This window comes from Lygodium microphyllum, chromosome 27 (genome assembly GCF_053477565.2).
Source record: "Lygodium microphyllum isolate KBCC chromosome 27, Lygodium_microphyllum_v1.1.10, whole genome shotgun sequence".
Classification (NCBI taxonomy): Eukaryota; Viridiplantae; Streptophyta; class Polypodiopsida; order Schizaeales; family Lygodiaceae; genus Lygodium; species Lygodium microphyllum.
In genome coordinates, this window is record NC_141161.1 from 127,567,235 (window position 1) to 127,580,857 (window position 13,623).

A 13,623-nucleotide genomic window follows, 5' to 3' on the forward strand; every position below is an offset into this window, starting at 1 on the left:
ATGGGTGCCTAGAGACTAAACTATATTTATGTAGTGTTGACATGAATTCATCCCTTCATGGCCATGAGTTATTAGTTCCATACTGAAGATCTGTAATACAAAGACCATGCCCTATGCCTCTATGCTTGGATTAAAATGATGGGTTCTTAATACTAATGTAGTAGGAATACTTGGCAGCATGGATAAAGCTCAATAATACAATCAAACTGTCTTCAAATTGAGCACAGCCTTGTGGATAGGTTCAATGATATCCTTTATGAGATTGAGGTTTGCTTTAGAACATGTAGAGAATCTTAAACCTGAGATCAATAAAATGTTGAAAGAGAGCACAATTTCATAAATGTTGTGCTTTTTCAATACATGTAAAAGTGTATCCTATTCTAAGGAGACTTGACGTGAATCAAGTTAAAGTACACCTAGGTCTAAGCACATGGCTTGACAAGATTCCAATATAGTGTTAGAGTAACTTTTATTATGTCAAACTAAAATATGATAACAAAATGATATCGAAGTATACCCTAAAATATTTTAAGCAAGGCAATTTGAAGTAAGTTATTGCATCAAACTTCTTTGTCATCAAAGCGATAGTCACATTATACCCGATTGAATGAGTTTATTTAAAAAATTAATAGATTCATGATCCTAAACTCTTATTACATATATTGATATACAAGGTGGAGAGCTCAACCTTGCTTTTTATCTATCAAAGGGCATCTTATAGAGTTGAAAATATGTAATCATATTGATGTGCATACCATACTAATATGCAAAAAACATAGGTAAGTTACAAATCACTTTGTATCATGTTTTTATAATGAGAAGGTTGATATATGTATTAAATGTACAAATTCTTACATGAAGAGGTTCAAATTTTTTGTCTTGTGTTTCTGAAAGAAAAAAATTTAAGGTAAAATTATAATTGACCCTTTATGCTGCGAAGGTTGAAAAAATACAGTGATGGACAAACTTAAAATTCTCAAAGTTGAAAGAATAGAGTTTTAAACTATTCTTTTCTAAATTTAATTCAATGCCATTGGGCAAACTTAAAATTCTCAAAGTCCATTCTTCAACCTGAATACATGCCATGATGGATGTTTCCATAGCCAAGCATGGGCACAAAATCTAATTAATAAGAGTAGAATACTCTTCAACTTGAACACTTGATAATGTGGATGTCTACATGCCCAAGCTAAGGTCTCAAATTTTTGTTGAAAACTCATAATCCAAGGGGAACACAAAAGCCAAAACCATTGACATTAAGGTCCCATAAGCTCATTGTAACTTATTATTAACCATAAACTCAATCCTTTATCTTGTTAAGATTCTAGCAAATAAAGTTTGAGCTAAACTTTATATTACAAAAACAATGAATGATCCTAAAATTTAACACCTTCAACTTTATCCAATTTGCTTGATCGCATAGCCAAACCCTCCTTATATATTGAGAATGATAAATAAGAAAAAGATTTCCATAATGACTGAAAAGCTAGGCCAAGTGACAGAAAGGGGTTAAATAAATCTAAAAAGAATTGGACATGTTGGAAATGAGACTTTTCCCATTTTACCTAAAACACTCTTCTAGTGCCATCACCGGTACTAGTCGATCATCCATGAGGATGGGATTGCCCTCTTCGTCATACGAGATGTAAGGGTTCACATAGGGCTTGTCATCATTCGGCTCCTCCACTTAATGGACTAGAGTGTCACTCAATGGATGGGTTACAAAAGGTCTAGGTGGTCGGGGTATACTTGTGGGATTTATCTCCATCCTAGGAATGGTTGGTTTAGCATTATTAGGTGTTGGGAGAGCTAATGGGGCTCCCCTCATAAAGAAATTTGGCAGCCTATTCCCTATGTAAGGCTAATTGTAAGATTGCGAGTATGGGAGTCTCCTCGGCATGTTTCCATGCATGGCATCATGGTCGAACCTACTGCAATTGGAGCATAGTCGGGACCTAGGGTCGTGACACTCAGTTGGCAGGTGGTTTTCGCCACAATACATGCATTGGACGTGTGAACACGTAGGTCTCCTCATCATCTCTTGTAGTCTCGCTAGCTCCATCTTCATTTTTGCTAGCTCTTGGTTCTAGTTAGCGCTCTTTCCCTTTTTTCTCGGCCACTTGGGATTGACCGCTCTCACTGGATGTAGTTACCCTTTTTGAGGTTCTAGAGCTAGCCTCATCTTGGTTTGAGCTCCTGGAGCTCCTCTCCTTGAGTTGGTCATCCACTCAAATTGTCTCTTTAAAGACCCTAATGAGCGTGTCTCGCTGCAAGGTTGAGTTTCCTACCAATGCCTTATAAAGCTCTTCACTGCATATTCCATTGATAAAGACGGTGTACACCGCTCTCTCAGTCGATCGTTCCTTTGTTAGAATTACCTTAAAGAAACTCTGCATCTAGGTAACATAGTCCCGTATGTCCTCCTTCTCTTTCTACTTTACGTTCATTAGCCGCACTATCAGATTGTCTAAGTACCTAGCCTCCAAGAATCTCTTAATAAAGAGATTCCTGCAGCTATTGAAATTATTGCACTCTGCAGCATCTAAGCTCATGTACCAGGTCCTACCCTCATTGCCTGGGCACATGTCGAGAGGCTTGCAAGCGCTTGGTGAGATCAATGAGGCTGTTGGCCTCACAGACCTGCTTGAACTACTCTATGAAGCTATAGGGATCATCATTTGGTTGGTACTTGTCTAACTGCTTAGCAATAATAGGGATTTTTTGATTGGCTCTTGGAGCCCTGGTTGACTCCTAATCCTGTGAGTAATGAGTTTGCCAGTGATGTTGTGCTCTACTCTACTGACATGTTATCTAATAGTCGCTTCAGGAGAAACTTTGCACAGTGTAAGGTCCCCTTCTAGCTCTCTCTCTCTCTCTCTCTCTCTCTCTCTCTCTCTCTCTCTCTCTCTCTCTCTCTCTCTCTCTCTCTCTCTCTCTCTCTCTCTCTCTCTCTCTCTCTCTCTCTCTCTCTCTCTGCGTCAAGTCTTGTTCAATTTTTGTTTGCTAAGGCCCACATTTCTACGTTCTATCACAAGCTTTTAGCTTGTTGTTCCTGATTGTATGCCACTATGCCTTGCAAAGCTTTCCATGCTAGTTTTCCTCTCCTCTTTGAGATCTGCTATGATGTCCTTGGATGGCCTACTGTGGTGGTCCCTCTAGGTTTGCAAGTTGTACTTGCTCACCATTTGTTGGATTTCATCCAAGAAATCCCTCAAATCAAGCTCCTCGTGTGTCTACGGTTTGTGTTGGTCTCTGCCATGTCTACGATCTCTTGCTCCACCAGGGTGTTAATGAGGTTGATCAAGTTGGGCAAATTCACTTTCCCAATGATGTCGTCCTTGATGGGTCTGACTCCTGTGTCGTGTCTTCCTCTTGGTCCTACAACTTGGGTTTCTCGATAACCCATCTAAGTCTCAAGATCATTTCCTACTAGTGAGTTAGTTTAGTTTCTTAAGTCTAAGTGAGTTCCTTGTTATTTACAAAGGATCCTCAATTTACCGTCACTGTGTGTGTGTGTGTGTGTGTGTGTGTGTGTGTGTGTGTGTGTGTGTGCACGCGCGCATGCGTGCATGCGCGTGCGTGTGCACGTGTGCATGTGTGTGCGTGTGCGTGTGCGTGTGCGTGTGCATGTACGTGTGCATGTGCGTGTGCGCGCGCGTGCACGCACTCTTTTTTGTGCACTTGTGCAAAATCAAGCTTTCAACTTTTCTTCAAGTGCACTTCAAGTGTCAAAAAACAATGTGGGGTGCAATGCAGAATGGTAAATGCAACTTCAGTATTCTCGCCTACATTCTCAGCCTAATAGGGCTTTAGGCTCAGTCTCATTGGCCACTCTCGTTGGTCTCTAGGGTCTGTGTTGTGTCTTTCCACTCAGTCAAGGTCCCAACTCAAGGTCTATGGTTTAGTTTGTCACTCTGAGCGAGGTGGACACCTAGTTGGTTGGCGTTGCTTCTAGATATGTGATTCACTGGTTCTCTTGTTTCTTGCGCTAGAATGGTGTTATGTTCGTATGTATCACTCTATGGGGTTTGTACAGCTATGGTCGAGGTCAATCAAGTTCTATAAATGTCAAATCTGACAAATTCTAGATTCGGCAATGATATCATGTCCCGTTTGAATGCCATGTGGCAAGGTGGGCCAAGTGCTCGATCCTCCGATTCAAATGGACCGGATATGGTGGTCCGAGTGGGTAGGGCTGAGTAGGCCGAATGGCCAAGTGAAGCTTTCGAATGTGACTGGGCCAAATGGATAAGGGCCGAATCTAGGGCTCGGCCCAAAGTGGCAATCCAAATCTAGCCAAGTGTGATGGCGTGTGTTGGGCAAGGGTGATGATTTTGACTCGAATCAATTGATTCCTAGCATCCTAGGTCACATCCATTTTCAAAATAGATCAATGGACAAATATTAAGGTTTTTATATACCTGATGTGCTTGAAAACTTCCAAAATGAATCGATTCATCTGTTGCAGAGGTTTGGTTTCTCCAGGCTCTCTCTCTCTCTCTCTCTCTCTCAATGCTACTGTTGCAAATGAGCTCTCCCTTGACCTCTTGGGTTTTAAATCCTTGACCAACTAAGGCTTGACCTTCCCGATCACTCCTCTTGGGTTTTAAATCATTGCCTAAGAACTTCATGATCACTCCCCTTGTGACATTAAAAATCTAAGCGCTCTTTTTCCCCATGTAACATGTCCAGACCTTGACATGTTTTAGTAGTCCTGATCCAAAAGACACTGCCTAGCACTCCCACGAAATGTCACAGGATTTGTCACTTAGCAACTTTCAAGTCTACTCCACAACGAAATGTATCGAGCTAACCCTCTTAGGATCGACCTGAATCTTACTGGGTTTCTAATGGTCAAGTCATTCCACATCCTTCTAGTGTCGGGTCTTCAGATGAATCTCCTTTGCGCAGAGCATCTGAACCAAAGCGGACTCGTACTTGGTCCAAAGAGAATGGGAAACGAGAGGGATGCATCACTTAGCCTCTCTACCTGTAGAGTAAAGTCCCATTCCAATCCCCTAAAACGATATGAGCCAGTGTTCTATCTTACATTAACGAAGGCCAATACACCATCGTGGTTTGAATGTTGAGAAGCCTCCTAGTTCTCTAGGACATCCTTCCATAGGACGAACCCGTTGGGGGTTCCACCCATCCGCTTCCCTTGATAGCTTTAGTTTTCTACTTACCTAAGTGCACATTAGTGGTAACACATACAAGCAACTTCCTTAATTAACCCGTTAGCCACATGTTCCTTTACGTAATTTTATGCACTGACATGAAACAGTTCAAAAAAATTTCTTGAAAGTAAACTTTGTATTAGCATTTCAAATGAGATACAAATCCCATCCATAGGACGAATCCCCGCAATTCATGAGGATGTGTCTTATTTCCTCCAAGTTTCCACCCTTGCACTAGTAACAGGGCCTCAAGAATCCATCTCGAGTCATGTAGACCATTTGAGTAGGACCCAGAGGCAAGGGATTTACACCCAGAGCCCCCCGGGCATCCAAGCATCCTCTACGGTCAAACTAATCCACGGAGAGACCTCTTGTGGCAGGTGTAATGAAGGAGACCTAGGAGAGAAGGGAGAGACTGCAGAGAGGAGAGAGAAAGAGGAAGAAGATGAGAGAAGAAGAGAGAAAGACTAGCTGAAGCGAGAGAAAGTTAGGAAAAGAGAGAGAAAGAGGAGGGAAGCCATGAAAGCTGGAAGGAAGGAGAAAAGAGACTTGATTATTGATAACTGCTACCCTAATTGGGTCTCTCAACACCTTATATAACTTGTCAATATAACTAGGTATTCCCATGCTAACCCGCATCCTACCCATCTATCCCCACTCTTTTACATTCCATCCCGACCTCGAAGGTTTTTTCCCTCAAAAACAAAAAGAGGACTTATGGCTCACAACAAAAAAGGGGAGGAGGTGCAGAGTACTACTCTGCTCAGCATTACAAAGGAGAATATAGGAATGGAGAAGTACAATCTCATGTGGAATTGGGGCATAGGATTGTGTATATGATATATATGACATGTGCAAGTTGATAGCATATGAGTTTGGCCTCCAGTTCTTGGCAATTAGGGGATGACAAACAGTGGACAACATGTTGTCCAGAACAGGCCTGCTGGAGAAAAATGGTCATAACTTCCTATGGGCAGCTCCGATTGAGGCGTGTGACATGTCAAAACGAAGCTCATGAAGTGTACTTTCAGGCCATATATGTGACACTTGGCTGTCATTAATGCAGGGTAAAAATTGTTCTGAAGTAGTATGCTGTTTGTAAGTTGTCTACATTTCAGATTGGGGAAAATTTAGCTACTGCTCAATCAAAATTGCATCCTTGGAGTAGGGAAAGAACTGCACCGGTGAAATGCTGATTAGCATAGGGCTTTTCCAAGACCATTCCATTCCCCAGGATCAAATGGATAACCTCCATAATAAGCATCAAGAGCGCAAGGGTCATCCATACAAGCATGGGTCACCATACTGCCACCACGGTCAAAAGGATAATTGTTATCCAATGCATCCACTGTATCATAGAAGTAATTCATGGTGTCATCGTGAAGCACTGATGGTGGCACAAGATCCTTACCGACCCATACGGTAGCATGCATTGACTTGTTCATAAACTCATTGGGAACCACTAGGTCAAATCGGACCGGAGCAGATGAGGCTGCAATCAATACAGCATTCAATGCATCAATCCCTAGACATTTCATGTCCATGAGTTTCACATGCGTGGCTATTACTGGGCATTCAAAGGTAAGGGCCTTGGGCTAATGGGGCATCTTCTCATGAGCCTGTGGCAGTGAGATGCTCTCATCATGGCATCGTTCTTGAGAAGTATCATGTGGCTCATAAGGATGCACATGTTGCTTATAGTAATAATCAAGTGGCTGATGATATCGAGCACTCCATTGCTGATAATGATGTTGCTCCCCATGTACATACTCATACACATTTGCATGATGTTGTCCATGTACATAATGTTGTCTAGATGATTGTCCATATATGTGACCAGAATGTAGTTCATAAGAACATATATAGTCATCAGATGCATGCTGCTCAAAATATTCACACTCATCATATGCATGTTGACTATAAGTAGGTGCATGCACTTGCCTTTGCACATCGAACCCATGCCAATGGTCATGGTACTCATAATGTCCATGAGAATGCCCATACATGCCTTGCTGACCAAAATGTCCATGGGTGCCATGCTGCCCATGCATTATATGTGGACCAAATTGATTGTTAGGACATTGCTGCCCAAAATTCCCATGCTGCCCATGTGCACCTGCGTTGGGGCCTTGCTGCCCAAAATTCCCATGCTGCCCATGCAATACATGCAAACCAAACTGAACATTGGGTCCTTGCTGGCCAAAACTACCATGTGCATGCTACCCATGTGCACCCTGCATACTATGCTGCCCAAAATTTGCATTTTGCCCTTGCATATAGCTTCCACTATGGGAGAGCTACTATCCCAAGGATGGGCTAGAAGGGCTCGTCATGGGTGATGGGAGAATGGGTTCATCATGTTGCATAAGGGGCTCACCCAGCTCATAGGTGCTATGGGGAATGCCATGGGTGCCACCAAAACCTTGTGGGTTACGCCCGGTCTCCAAGGTAGGAGGGGAGTTGGCCTCATGGGGAGGGACATGCTCCTTGGACTTAGCCGAGGAGGGTGCGATGGAGGGGATGAGGGCGCCCATGCACTCTATGAGTAAGTCCATCTTGGCCATCATCTCGGAATGACGGTGATCTTGGCGGGTTTCCATCTCCCTATGGCGTTGTTCCATCTCTCGATGTCGTTCAGCATGACGGGTCTCATGTTGGCATAGGGTTTGGTTGAGCATAGATAAGCGGTCCATCTCGGGGGCACCCTCTTCAAATATGTCTTCATGCTCCTCCTGGGCTGAGCTAGGATCATTCATTGAGGTACGGGAGTCCCTTATTTCACGCTAGAAGTCCTCCTGGGCCTTTGCTTTACCCTTGTGGCCTGCCATCCCCAATGCAGTCCACTAGACCCCTTGTTACAGAAATGACGATATATTGAGCTAAAAATCTCCGATCGCCAAACTTTTTGATTCAAATAAAAGCTCTTGATCCTCTCTACGAGGCTATGTAAAAATATCTCTGACAATAAATGACCAGGGCTTTGCTGTAATCACTTTTTGTGGGCTGACTGTGTAGGACTATTGCCTGTCCCATAGTACCTCTGAGCACAAAACTGAGCGTACCTCCCAAACCGTAGGACGGAATAGAGAGATTTTTAGTTCAGATCGAAGGGGAGGATGCCCTCTTCAAATCAAGCTATAGAGCCCACATTTACTCACACAAGAAGGCTTTGCTGTAATCAACTTTTGCGGGCTGACTGTGGAGGACTACTGCTTGTCCCACAGTACCTCTACGCACAAAACTGAGCATATCTCCCAAATCATAGGGCGGAATGGGGAGATTTTTAGTTCAAATCGAAGGGGAGGATTCCTTCTTCGAATCAAGCTATAGAGCCTGCACTCAATCACACAAGAAGTCTTTGCTGTAATCAACTTTTGCGGGCTGACTGTGGAGGACTGCTGCTTGTCCCACAGTACCTCTGAGCACAAAACTGAGCGTATCTCCCAAACCGTAGGGCAAAATGGGAAGATTTTTAGTTTAAATCGAAGGGGAGGATGCCCTCTTTGAATCGAGCTATAGAGCCCACACTCAGTCACACAAGAAGGCTTTTCTATAATCAACTTTTGCAGGCTAACTGTGTGGGACTGACTGTCTGCAATACCCTGCAAAGACTCCTTCAATGAGCATACCTTATCCCAATGTTGAGGTGCTTACTTCAAGACATCTAGGGCCTTAATGGTGGTTCTCAATGCCACATAGAGCCATAAATCATTTGCATCCATAGTTCTCTTGCTGAGACCATTTTCATGATTGCATACCCTACCCATCACTGCATACATCCACCATACATTCGTTATACTTCCATCAAGTCGTACAGTTGCTGTCCATACATGTGCAAATAGTGCAGTTCTTGCAAATCCTTCATAATTATTTCATGTTGCATTGGCTACCACAAACACTAGCACTTTGATTGTTGCAAGATACTTGAATTTGCGAAGGATATTCTCATTATTATGATGTCAACAACAGAAAATATGCCCATGATGGTGAATTCAATTTCTCTTGGGACTGTGGAATTCTTGCTCACGCCATTATCGCAAGACAAGCTCAAAATATTTGGCAACATGTTGTTCGAAAGGCATTGGACTCAAGAGATACATTACTACCAGGTTTTCTTGAAGTAGGAAACAGATCTGCAGAGTTGCATCAACAGACATCTGAAGTGAATGAGGAGGAGAAAGTGTCTGGTAAAACTGCCTCTTTAGTTACTGAAGTGCCAAGTGCTCAATGCTTTGTACTTTCTGCCCCAAATGAGAAGTTGCTGCATCATCAACCCCTCGATTGGACCATCAGAGAATGGGCCTTGACTGAAGCTATCCACTGACGAGTCTTCCCAATCACTTGACTCTCTGCAAGCTAATATCCATAAAGAAACAGATTGTGATTTCTTTAGTCATGGGAAGCAAGAAAAGAAGACATCAACAAGTAGCTTCTCTACTGTGTAGGCTCGCAGTCTTCATCCGTGGGACAAAAGTTCAGAGTGTGAGTTGAGTCAAGATTTGAAATCTGATGTTACAGAATTTGAGGCTGATAGCATCAGTTACAACTTGCAAAACCAAAACCTCGCAAGGTTAACCCTACCACTGTGCCCAAAGAGCTAGATTCTCATGTTTCTAGCCAACGCAATGCTCAACAAAGCAGAGGTAATACTTCCCTCACCCCTCAACTAGTGTCATCATAGTTCACTTACATGTACAGTCAACAAGATCGGGTATGGCAGGCAAATGGTAATTGGGGTTATCATCCCTGGAGTTATCCTGCCCAGAATCCTAGCTTGAGTCAAGAAGAAGTATGGGCCACAAAGGCACGTGCTTAGGCTGCATCAAAGGCAGCTCAAGACGAATCAAATCCTGCTCAGCCAGGAGCAGTTGAGCATCTCAAATGAAGGTTAAAGTGTGCCAATAAAACCATCAAATCAGCTTACTCAAGGAATGACAAGTTTAGATCACTGTGCACATGAGATAACTCAACCATTGGAGCCATTGGAGCAAAATACTGTGTCAGAGACTGGGCAATCACAACTAAGCGATAGGCAGTCTGTTTCTAGTAGCTACGTAGGGGACTCCACTTCAAGCTTTGGAATAGACAATGCAAACACAGGTCCCCCAGGTACTGACATACTTGATTTTATATCCCAAGGCACTTTGCCACCATCTGACAGCCTCCCTTTCAATCAACAGCTGACCAGTTTAATCACACAAAGTTAGGCATCCCCACATGTTTCTTTACCATGCTTCACGTACCCTAAGCAGCCAAGTACACTGGGCTATGAGCTTCATCAACACATCAAGTTCCTCCAAGCTACTCGCAGCCCCCCCCAATAGCGTTTTACAACACATTCCCAGTCATTACCACATATACATTCGCCATTGCTACAGGCCAACCAGTGCAGCAGCAACATCCACAAGGGTTTGTCCTGGCATTAGTGACATGCTCCTCCTGAACTGAACCCAAGCTAATCAAGTACTGCAGTGATGCATCCATGGCAGATCCTTCTCACCTTCCTGCTTCTGTCAGCCCTGGCGTATTGCAAGGTCCTCACAAACGCGGACAACAAGAGCAACAAATTCCAACAATGAGAAGCCACTGACGCGAGGGGCCCTGTTTTCACTTCAAATCTCAGAGAGAAGGCTTACTTTATGCTTGCACTTGGGCGATCTTGAGATCACAAGCCCAAATCAAATTTGCACTGGCGAAGTGCAACTGGCACCAAGCCTAGTCCTGGGTCGTCAGAATCTGAACATGCATGTCTTCTGTTGTTAGTGGCCATAAAGATTGTTGCTCGGAGGGTGAGACTGGATGGATTCTTGATCTAAAGAAAAAGCTTAGATCTGTAGCATACACCATCATGGCTTGAGGTTGATTGGATCGTGTTCCGTCTATCCATGAATTTCAAGCAGCAGCTCGTGGTGATCATTAGAGGATGGGCGCATTTGTCGGTAAATACGCAGCTGAGCTCATTGTAACCGCCAAGTACATTACAACTCCCAGTAAAGGGATTCTGGCTACGGATGAGAGCATTGGTAGAATCGGCAAGCGCCTTGCCAGCATCAATGTAGAAAATGTGGAATCCAACAAGAAAGCCCTCAAGGAGCTCCTGTTCACCACCCCTGGCGCTTTGCACTACATAAGTGGGGTTATCTTGTTTGAGGAAACCCTGTATCAGATGACTGCAGCCAGGAAGCCATTTTTGGATGTGCTGAAGGAGGCTGGTGTCATCCTTGGCATCAAGGTAGACAAAGGCACTATAGATTTTGCTGGGACCAATGGTGCGACCACAACACAGGATCATTTCAATGCAAGGAAGTGTGATCTTTCATAAATCAAATATTTTTCATTTATCTACTATTTGCTACATAGGAAAGATTATCGATAGCACCTGGTTATTCAAGGATGTATTATCTACACATGAACCCGAGTTGTTGTTTGTCGTACCGCCTTGATCGGTAACTTCATTGGTGTTTGTGGGATTTCCATCAGCATGAGGCAGTCTTCGCTTGGGGACCATCCTAGGATACCTTCCCTACTAAGGAGGAAGACTCAAACAACCTCTGATCAAGGTAACTTGAATCCACTCCTTGCGCATGCATCCTTGGTAGATGGCTTGCTGATTATATGTTTTACAAAAGATAGTACACGTGAACTCCTCTCAAGGGGGTATCTTGGAAACTTCTAGAAGTTTCTTCTCTCTCTCTCTCTCTTTCTCTCTCTCTGCACATCTTGATAGGGGGTGGGCAGGGTATCACCTTCTTCTAGGGGGGGAGGGGTCTTTATAGGGAGGAGGAGGAGTGGTATGGGGGGTGACAGTGGCCTTCTCCCCACCCTCCACCTAGGCAATCCAAAATGGCCCATCACCATGTAGGCCGTTGTTGCAAATTGGGGCAGGGATAGTGGAGGAGGGGGAGGGAGGTGGCACACGTGTGCCCCTCCTTCCACATCATCTTCATTGTCATCTTCTGCTTCCCCTCCCTCCCACCCACCAGTTGACGCCCATCATCATGTAGGCCGTTGTTGCAAATTGGGGCAGGGATAGTGGAGGAGGGGGAGGGGGGTGGCACATGTGTGCCCCTCCTTCCACATCGTCTTCATTGTCATCTTCTGCTTCCCCTCCCTCCCTCCCACCAATTGACGGCATCGACAGGGAGAGGAAGTAAAAATTTTGAAATAATTTTAATGAAAATTTATATTAGGGGGGAGGGGTTCCTATGGGAGGCATGTAAGTGAATCTGTTAGTCCCAAAAACAAAACCAAAATGTAGAGGGAGCTCACACTCAATCATCAAGACCCATGGACCACCTATTGCTTCAAGCATTTCAATTGAGCACAAATGGCTATCTCTCACCTAGCCAACACACCTTTGATCCTACCAAGTGTAGTGAGCATACCTTGATGCCCAAATGAGTAGCCTCATCCTTCCAGCAATCCGGTAGCTCCACAATTCATGATTCTAGCTCAAGCATCCTCAAGCCTCCACCTCCAAGCTCCATCCTCCATAGCCATGGGTGAGACAAGAGAAGAGAAGAGAAGAGATGAGATGCAATTATGGAGAGCTTCTTCTCCAAGATCCCTGACCTCACACACTCACTCCCTTACACTCTCACACTCCCTCTCTCAAGCACACACAAGCAAGCAAGAAGGAGAGAAGAAGGTAAGAAAAAGATTCCACTTTAGCCACACACCAAAGGATGAGCTTCTCCTTTACTTTTTGAGTTTATATACACAACCCTTATCCCTTTGGGCACCCATCCCCTTTTTTATATGATCTGTCATTGTGGCAAGGTTCTTTTTTTCCTTTCCCTTCTAGTTGCCCTTTCTCTTTACCTACACATGTCGACCCTTTACAATTTGTATAGGAGGGAGCCTAGCGCTCTTTTACAGAAGTTTTAGGGGTGCCTTGCATTTAAAAATGTGATTTTGCTTTAGACTTAGCTTTTGAGGCCGCCCTTGCATTTCCCTTCCTACTTCTTCCTTTGTGTCCACATTTGGAGTTTTCTTGGACTTTATTGGACTTCTTTTTCTCCATCTCGGACTGGCCTTAACAACCTCTCAAGAGGAGATCAATTGATACCTTCTTCCATGGAAGTTACTTACTTAGTGAGGCTCTATCAGAAGACAGATGCTTTATATTTACACTGTCTACAAAGGGTCTTGCTTCTTGTATATACCTAATGAATCACATGATAAGGTTTGGAAATGGCGATCTCTGCAACAGATGGGTGCAATTTAATCACACCACTGAGACAATGGATGGGTAAGAATGGCTTGACGCGTCTATGTACCAAGGTAAGAGTAATGTGATGCCATATGATATGAGACTCCTAGTCTCACTCCTAGTTGCAATCCACTCTAGTATGCAAGACGTGATGACGATAGTCACATGTGAAATGAAAGAGGAGGATACTACTAAAAATTTTGTTATTCTAGGAGTTGTTTAACTCTATGATGC

General features: G+C 43.8%; 1 pseudogene; it reads left to right on the forward strand.

Annotated features, from left to right (window-relative positions):
- The first annotated feature begins 11,100 nt into the window (after positions 1–11,100).
- Positions 11,101–11,499, forward strand: LOC148012817 (fructose-bisphosphate aldolase 5, cytosolic pseudogene; annotated as a pseudogene).
- The last annotated feature ends 2,124 nt before the right edge of the window (positions 11,500–13,623 follow it).